Source organism: Callospermophilus lateralis, chromosome 13 (genome assembly GCF_048772815.1).
Source record: "Callospermophilus lateralis isolate mCalLat2 chromosome 13, mCalLat2.hap1, whole genome shotgun sequence".
Taxonomy (NCBI): domain Eukaryota; kingdom Metazoa; phylum Chordata; class Mammalia; order Rodentia; family Sciuridae; genus Callospermophilus; species Callospermophilus lateralis.
In genome coordinates, this window is record NC_135317.1 from 10,439,994 (window position 1) to 10,450,211 (window position 10,218).

Genomic DNA, 10,218 nt, shown 5'->3' on the forward strand with positions numbered 1-10,218 from the left:
AAGCAATATTAGTGAGATTTTTTTCCTGTTTATTATTCTAAGGCTTGCTTCGTGAATATGTGATTTTCTAGAAACATGATTTAAGTGACTGTGTTACATTTTTATTAAGATAGTAAACTGTTCTACTTCTGAAAAAATGGACTTTTAGTTAACTAAAAGTTATGTTCCATATTTATAATTTAACTCAATTTCACTTTTTTTTTGGAAACAGGAATTTATTGCTTGTTTGACTTGTCTTAAGTAGCTTCTAAATATCCTACATTTCAGGGCTGGGGTTATGGCTCAGCAGTAGAGTGCTGACCTGGCATGTACAGGGCCCTGGGTTCAATCCTCAGCACCACATATAAATAAAGGCATTGTGCCCAGTTACGACTAAAAAAAATTAAGTGTTTAAAAAATAAATAAGTAAATATCCTACATTCCATTGTAACAAACAAAGCCCACTTTCTATTTCTAAAATTTTTTTATTTCAAAGCAATAGCTTTGTCACTGTAACCCAGTTACTGATGAAATGGAACCACAATCACCTGGATTAGTCCTCCTACTTCAATTAAATGTAGCCTTTTATTTATTCTTTCTAAAATTTGATTAAATTAATATAATTTAAAATTCACTGGATCAGCATGAAAGTCCCAATCTTTCCTCATAATGTAAGAGAAAATTTCAATATATAATACTAAGCACAGTACAAATGCTTTAAAAATGATTTTGCTTTAAAAAATTGGCATATGCATATTCAATGAAATATTAGTCATCTTTAAAGAAGAATGAAATTATGGCATTTGCCAGTAAATGGATGGAGTTGGAGAATGTCACGCTAAGGAAAATAATACAGTTCCAGAAAAACAAAGGCCAAATGTTTTCTCTAATATGAAAATGCTAATTCACAGTGGAGGGAGGCAGGGCACTAGAGAAGAATAGAGTTACCTTAGATTAGGTAAAGGGAAATGAAGAGAAGGGAAGGAAGGGCATGTGGGGATATGAAGGAGAGTAGAATGAAACAGACTTTATTACTTTACGTATATATATGACTGCATGAGCAGTGTGATTCTATAACATGTATGCTCAGAAAAATGAGAAATTATATCCCATCTATATAGGATATGTCAAAGTGTATTAATGCAGTCTACTGTCATGTATAACTAATTAAACAAATAAAAGAATTAATAAAAATAAATAGTAAAATAATAAATTCTGTATCCGATAGTAGAATGTGTTTCTTTGACATTATTCATGTTTTTCTCACAGTTCTCCCCTTATGATTTTTTAACCTAGGATATTGTTGAAGAGGTTGAAGCAGAGTATAACATTTTAATTATATGGGATTCATTTTAAGAAGGGAAAAATAAGTGAAGATGAGTGAAGTGTCATAGTATTATTTCTGAGGGTGGAAATTTGAGGAGTGATCCTGTAATGACTGTGTACACATAATGTTGACATGATCAAATGCTTCAAAATCTTCTTCATGTACTCATGACTGACAATGTCCCTAGTTGAATGCTGTTCCCAGATCTGGCCTTGTCATCTTAAGATACACATCAGGACTGGGCAAGGTGACCATACACCTGTAATCTCAGGCTGGGGAGGCTGAGGCAGGAGAATTGAGAGTTCAAAGCCAACCTCAGCAAAAGTGAGGCACTAAGCAACTCTATATTAAAATACAGAATAGGTTTGGGGATGTGACTCAGTGTTTGAGTGTCACTGAGTTGAATCTCTGTTACCTACCCCACCCCCCACAAAAAATACATATCAGGAAATTAAACATCTACAAAGACTTCTAAAGATTAGAAGGAAATGAATCCACAATGAAAAACTAAAGAAATTGATATCATTTTTCCTTCAGAAAACAAGATAAAGGGGATTTTGTTACAATATATATTGATTCATTTACATTTTGCTCAATTAACATGTGATCAAGTAAGTGCCAGGTGCTAGGGTATAAGAGAAAGTTAATGTTAAGTGAGATTTCCTTTGTCAGAAATAGCTGCAGTTTTTTTTTTCTGTCTTTATTGAATGCTAATGACTTAAACTACAGGTACTAGATATTTATGTCTATGAAGAAGTAAACTTACTAATAATGGTATTGACACTGAACAAACCTTCTAAAATATAATATTTTCAAAAACCTTGTCGCCATCAAAATCTATATATTGTATTATTTTTACAAAATTTAAAGAGTTTTAGATAAACATTTATGCCCTTTAATTTTTGGCAACTTATTTATGATTTCAAAATTAGTTTATATTTCTTTAGTTTTTAGTGAAATCACATATGAATCAAAGCTAGGTTACTCATCTAAATTTATTTATACAACAAATAGAACAGAAAATATGAACATAAAGCATTTTACCTTATATTGTGGAGAATTTTAAAGGTTTTATTTCTTGTTTGTGTTGTCTATTTGACATGTAATGCTATGTAGATCCTTAATGGAGTCTTGGATAAAAATTTGTGTATACTTTTAAAGCATTGTCAATAATAATAATAATCTTTCAAAGTATTTTAAACATGATACACATTAAATTATTTCTTATAATGTAAGATTTTACTGTACACATAAAACATTTCTTATGATGCCATTTCTTGTTATTAATATTACCAATGTGTGATGGTGACTTTAAGAACATTTTAGTGTGAAGAAACTGTTCTGTGTTTTCACTTGGTTGTTAATGGTTATATACAATTACCCAAATAAACCCAACGGCATATCATGTTTTATTTCAATAGTATCTATAAAATGTTGCATCTATTTTTCATATCATAAGAGTAATATGAAATTTTTACACGTTGTGAAAGTATACATTAGAAAATGTCTGTTAGATGGTGGTGCCAGCTTTCATGAATATTTCATCAGAATTTTATTGGAAACTAGAATTTGGTACATTAAAATATTTTACTGAAATTAATTGAATGTGCTACATTTTAAGGAGGTACATTCCATAGTACATAAAATGATGACCTTTTTATTTTGAGTGTGTGTGCATGTGTGTGTGTGTGTGTGTGTGTGTGTGTGTATAAATAAGCTCACAGAACTTAAGTTCAGTCATTTATTTATTCCATAATAGTAATCTCTTACTTTGAGCTAGTCATTTTGGTACATTGTAGGCACTCAATAGGGGACAAGATGAATTCTGTCCTCAGTCTAGTGGTTGGTTATTTTTTTTTTTAGTTGTCAATAGACCTTTATTTATTTATATGTGGTGCTGAGAATCAAACCCAGGGCCTCACAAATGCTAGGCAAGCACTCTACACTGAGCCACAACCCTAGCCCAAGAATTTAAAAATAAAAAAAAATTAAGTCATTATATATTGTATTAGTTCTGTGAGGATCATGGATGTGTATGTTAACAGAAAATAAAAGAAAAGACTTAATGAACAGTGGTCAATGAAGACTTATCATTTAAATCTGGCACCAGAATAAAAAAATTGGGGGGATAGTCTTGGTGCCTTTATTCTTTGAAGTACCCTCCAGGCTACTCTCATGATAAGAATTTGACCTCACCTTGAACCAACTAAATTTTTTAAAACCCTAAGAATGGAGGCTTGGAAACCATATTTAAAAACAAACAAACAAACAAACAAACAAAAATGTAGTAAGGTGATTCTCATCAAAGGAAAGTTTGTAAAACACTCTCAGATTCTCAAATTTTAATATATATATATTTATATTCTGGTACATCTACTTCTGTTGGTGATAGTAAGGACATTGACACGCCATTGTCCCTAGAAAACTTGACTAAACTGAACAGAAACAACATTTTCAAACATTGGAAAAGAGAGATTAGGAGTGTGACATTTAGAAAAGGAAACAAGTGAGGTGAACACTATAATTGCCTCATCTTTATTCTTGTTGGGAATTTCCAGATCACAGGAGCTATGCAGAAAAAAAAATCTGTAGAAATCTCTATTTAGGTTATATCTATTTAAATCCAAATGACAACATGAAATTTTTTGACTGAAATCTAAGGTTGAATATGTGTAGAGCTTGATTTCAGGCACTGGCTAAAGAATAATACCCACAGCAAGGGTTACTCTAGGGCTGTAATCCACACAATCAGTGGAGTGTTTGCAGGATTGAGAGATGTTTGACTTCTGACCACCCAAACTGGGGAAACTTTATTGAGTACCTGAGGCCCTTAGTAGAAGCCTTGGACAGTTAATCTGTTAGAGGAAGGGCTAAAGTAGTACTAGAATGAGTTTCCTGAAAGGTTCCGGTTTATCCAGAAGTTGACTGCCTGTCAGAACAAAATTCAACTTGTATTAATGAAAGACAGCAAAATTCAGACATTCCATAATGTGATATTACACAAGTCCAGCTCCAATATTAAATTCCTAGACCTATGAAGAACCAAAACCATGTGAACCAGCCTCAGAAGAAACTTTGGTCAATTAAAAAAGACCCAGAAAAACAGATATTGGAATGAGCAAGTTAGGATTTTAAAACAGTTATAAATATGCACAAGTATTTAAAGGAAGACATTAATGTAATATTTTTAAAAAGTGAAAACTATAAAATAGAACTGAAGGACATTCCAAAATAAAAAATGCAATAAATATGTTAACAAAACAATAATTTTGTTGAATTTAAAAGCAGATTAAACATGTGGGAGAAAAGATATGGACTTGAAGACAAGAACTAGAGCTATTCAAACTGAAACATAGTTATATTTAAAAAAAAAAAGATGGGGGGTGTGGAAAAGTTCTGTGACCTCTGAGACATTACCTAGTTTTCTATTCAAAGGGAAATTGCTGTCTCAGAATGGTGCAGGTGGGAGGTGAAAGATACAAGATTTACATCAATAATGCCTGAAGTCTATCTAAATATGATGAACACTAAAAATGCTACTGAAGATGCCAGAAGCTCAAAAAAATCTCACATAGAAATAAGAAAATCACTCTAAGGCAGGTTATAATCAAAATGCTGAAAACTAATCATGAGAAGTATAAGGAGTAAAAAAAAGACACATTGTTATGTAATGTAGTGGTCAAAGATAAAAGTGACCACTGATTTATAATCAAATGCATTAGAATGATATCTTTGAAGTACTGAAAGTAAAATGCTCTCAACTTGAAATTCTTTATCTGGGAGAAAAGTTATTTTTCAGTGAATAAAAATTATGACAAAAATTTTTATTAAATGAAAAAAAAAATTCCACCAGAATCCTGCTCCATAAAAATGTCAAAGAGCATTTTTAGGCTAAATGAAAATGATTCCACATTTAAGGAAGGAATAAAGAATATTGCCAGTGGCTAACAGAAGGATATGTATAAAATGTTTTATTTTGTATTTTTAAGTCTCTTAAAATCCATAGTCATAACTATATATATAACAATGTAGAACTAAAATATATGTATTTATAGCAAAGGTGCAGGAGAGGAAGATTGGAAATTTACAGTTTAAAGTGTCTTATATTACATTTGAAATGACAAAATTATTAGTTTAGATTGTGATAAGTTACAGGTACATAATATAAATCCTAAAGCAATAGATAATAAATAAAGCGAATAAGCTAGTAGAGGACAAAATGGAACACTAAAATATTCAGACCAAAAGAAAGTAGGAAAATAGGAAAAAAGAGAACAAGGAATAGATAAAACAAATAGAAAATAGCAAGATTTTATAATATGTTAGAAATTGCCAGGCCAGATGGAAAATCTGTATAAACATAGTTTAAATTTATAGACATTGATAGATTAAAATTAAAAAGATGAAAAAAATACACCATGGAAACATTAACCTTAAGAAAGCTGGAGTGACTGTTTTAATATAAGACAAAGTAACTTCCAAACAATACAATCAGAGACAAATGACATTTCATAAGGACAAAAAGGTAAATTCATCAAGAGGATACAATGCCCCTAAATTTGTGTGTATTCAATAACAAAGTTTTAAGGTGTGTGAGGCAAAAACTGATGGAAACAAAAAATAAAAATAAAAAAAGAAAGAGAAAAGAAAGGAAGAAAAAAAAGATATATCCACAATAATAAATGGTGTGTTAGTTAGCTTTTTTCCCCCTGTGACAAAATACCTGAAATGAATAACTTCTGCAGGAGGGATTTCCTTGGGCTCCTGGGTTCCTCCATGACCACCCAGCTGGTTTCAATACTTTGAACCTGAGGTGAGGCAGAACACCATGGCAGAAGAATGTGGCAGAGGAAAAGCTGCTCACTTCATGACCCCAAGGAGTCAGAAAAGGGGACCAGGGCTAGGAGTAAGAAAAACCCTTCCAGGACATGCTTCCAGGGATCTACTTCTCCAACCATGCCATACCTCCCACAGTTTTCACCACCTCCCTGTAGTCCATTCACCTCTTGTGGATAAAGTATGAGGTGCCCCTCAAAATCTCATGTATGAGAGAACCCCAAAATGTTCAGAGGTGAAATGATTAGATAATGAGAAGTGCAGCCTCATTGGTGGATATACACTGATGTTTACTAATTGGGTGTAAATGTCACCATGTAGGGGTTAGCTGGATGAAGTAGCTCATGGGAGACTGCCTTTGGTGAATGGCGCTCTATCTCTGCTTCCTGGTTGCCATATTCTGAGTTCCTTTCCTCTACCATGCCCTTTCATCTTGATGTGCTTCCTCACCTCAGGCCCATGGCTTTGGAGTCTGCTAAAAATCAACTGAACCTCTGAAATCATGAGCCAAAATAAACTTTTCATTCAATAAACTGTTCTTGTAAGGTATTTTGGTTATAGCAATGCAAAAGCTAACTAAAACAGTTAACAACGTATTGACTCACTAATGAGGTCAGCCCCTTATGATCCAGCTGTTTCCCAAAAGCCTTACCTACCTCTGAAGTTTGCTGCATTAAAAATGAAGTTTTCAACATATAAGACTCTGGAAGAACTTTCCAGATTGAAACCATAACAAATGGCAATTTCAAAATTGTTTCCTTAATAATTTAAAGAGTCAGTAGAAAGGTATTAGAAATACAGAAAGCTTGAGTATTCAGGAGTACTCTACCACTGAGCTACATCCCCAGCCCAAAAAACAAATTTGATAAGGTGGGTCTGCTAGCAATGGTTTCTCTGAGATTTGTTTAATAAGGGATATCTTCATTTCCTTTTTTTGAAAGATAGTTTTGCTGTGTAAAAGAGTCTTTGTGCTCAAAGTCTTTGTTCTTAGCACATTAAATATGCCATTCTTCTAGCTTTTAGCCTGCATTGTTTCTGATGGGGAGTCAGTTGTTAATCTTACTACAGTCTCTTGTACCTGACAATTTGTTTTATTCCTATTACTTTAAAGGTTTTCCTTTTGTATTGAGCTGTCAACATTTTTACTATTATGTAACTAACCATGGATTTCTACCATTTATCCTGCTTATGTTCATTGAACTTTTTGGATGTACAGATTGTTTCATCAAATTTGTGAAATTTCAGCCATTACATGTTCCTAATGTCTGCTCATTTTCTCTCCTTTCTTCTGGTGCTGCCATTACATGTATACTAATATGCTTATGTTTCTCTGAGACTTTAATTTATTTTTATTCTTTCTTCTCTTATTTTATCAATCTGTCTTCAAGTTTGTAAATTCTTTCTTATGCCAGTTCAGAACTACTACTGAGTCCCTCTGATGACGTTTTTCTTGTCATTTTTGAGCTTTTCAACTCCATAATTGATATTTCTCTCTTTTGTGGATTCCATATCTATTGATATTCTCTATTTGATAAGACATTCTTATCAAACTTTTTATTTACTTTTTTAAGCATTATTTCCTTTAGTACTTTGGACACAGTTATAATCCTTTTTTGCAATCTTTGTTATCTCCAATATCTAGACCCTTTCACATGAAATTTATTTTGGCTATGTTTTATTTTTTTGAATGTCATTTTTAAAATTTCTTTCCATGTTTATTTTTCTATTTTTCTTCTTATTATTTTTTGTTTGTTTTGGTTGAAAATTGGACATTTTAGTTATTCTGTTGTAAGAATTCTGGATACTGATCCATTCTGGAAAGTGAGTGGAGGACTTGCTTGCAAATTTATTTGTTCAATAATTTGGCTGGAATATTTTAGAGCAATTTGTTTCCCCTACAATATGAAACCTCTTGTGTTTCTCCTCAGAGGGCACAGGCTAGGGAGTATACACAGTCATCCTGGAACCACAGTGATTTTAACAGGGCTCTCCTTGTATCTAGTTTTGATGTTTCTATTAAGCCAGTCTGCCTTTATTGGAATTACAGTCAACTATTAGACTCCACCACTTGCTTGATTGTTCCTCTATTGTTTTCAGCAATGTTCTAAGGGCATGAATCTGTTCACAATCTGATTCAATTAAATGCACACCTCCTTTCAGGAGTAATTTTTATGCCTAGTCTTTGAGATTTATTCTGCCCCCAGGAGAGTTATTAGGTATTTCTTTAAGTCATTCTTCTGACCTGGCTGGTCTGTGGTCAACTGTTGCCCCCATAGAGTTATCTTCCCCTTTGTAGTTACAAAATTTCTACTGTTTTCAGGAGTCTTTGGGGGCTTGAATTTCTTCCAAGTTCTTTTCAAATAAAGTCAGGGACGTTGGGGAGTTTTTGGAACTTTCTGTTGTTATGGCCTCCCTCTCCCCTAGACAAAATCCTTGAGCCACTGTCCTGGATTGGCAACATCTCTTGTAGAGATACCCTACATCATGAGCAGAACTCTGGACCAGGAAGTTAACTTCTATCTGTTCAATTTGCCTGTTCTACCATGGTAACTATGGTAGAACCTAGTTTACCTATGCCTAATGAGCAAGCTAGGGTACAAGTGATTTAAATTTTATTATTCTCAGACAGACTTCTGTGCCTAAATTAAAACTTCTATCCCATAAATTGGGAGTGAGTGGAATAAGGGAATCCCTTGCATTTTCCTGGAATTTAGCCTCTGCAATGTAGACTTGGGAAGTGTGTGATAAATGCTCATTGTCTGCTCCTGTGGAAAATATAATATGCCTTGGGTGAGAACTGTGGGGAGCAGGCAAGAAGGTTGGTGACATTCATCTATAATGAATACCATACTTTGCTGGTTGGGGATATGGCAGGAGGGTGGACCCTAGTACTACAGACTCTTGCTGTTTTTACTGAAAGTGTTATGACCTTGAATGTGAATTCATTTGCTAAATGCCCTCTAAAACAATTTCTAAAGTCTTTACATTGTTTTTCTAATTTTCACTGTTTATGATTTTTTAACTGGCAAATGGATCCATGAGTTCTTTACCTTTTTGGAAACAAAAATCATTTTAAGAAGTCAACATTACACTGAAAAAAGAAGACAAGATATTAGGCTGGTGTTTTACCTCAGTAGTAGAGTGCTTGCTTAGCATGTGTGTGAAGCACTGCTTCAACCCTCAGCACCACATAAAATTAAATTAATAAAATAAAGATATTGTGCCCATCTACAACTAAAAAAAATTAAAAAAAACAAGACATTAAAAGAAAATTTGAGTGTATCAGAAGTCAAGGGTAAAATGTGTTCTCTCTTATGTGCAGATAGAAAAAAAGGATTAAAAAATAATCTCATGAAAATAAAAGGGAGATCAATACTGTACAGAAAAGGAATTGAGAGTGGGGGAGGAAGGGAGACTATAAAGAAGCCCTGGGGAATGAAATTTTCCAAATTATGTAATATTCACGTATGAATATACCACAATGAATATACATAATCTTATGTGTGTATGGGTGTGTGTGTGTGTTGAATTAAAATAATTATAGAATGGAAATCAGTAGAGTAGAGCAAGTAGATCAGGAGGAAGGAGGAGAAGAGGGAAAGAAAAGGTACTGGGGTATGACATGATCAAATTGTGTTATATGTGTGTATGAATATGGCATAATGAATTCCACTGATATGTATAAATATAATGCACCAAAAAAATTGGGGTATAACATTCCACATGAACATATATGCAAAAATCCTTTACAAAATTTTAACACACTTGTAATCCCAGTGGCTTGGGTGGCTGAGGCAGGAGGATTGCAGGTTCAAAACCAGCCTCAGCAAAAGTGAGGTGCTAAGCAACTCAGTGAGACCCTGTCTCCAAATAAAATACAAAATGGAACTCAGAATATGGATCAATGGTTGAATGCCCTGAGTTCAATCTCTGATACCCCCCAAAAAATATTTAACAAATTAAATCTACAAATATAGAAAAATGTTACTGCATCACAATGGACCAGGTTTTCTTCCAGAAATGCAAGTTTATTAAAACATTCAGTTTGTTAGAATATTAAAATTTACTGCACCGGA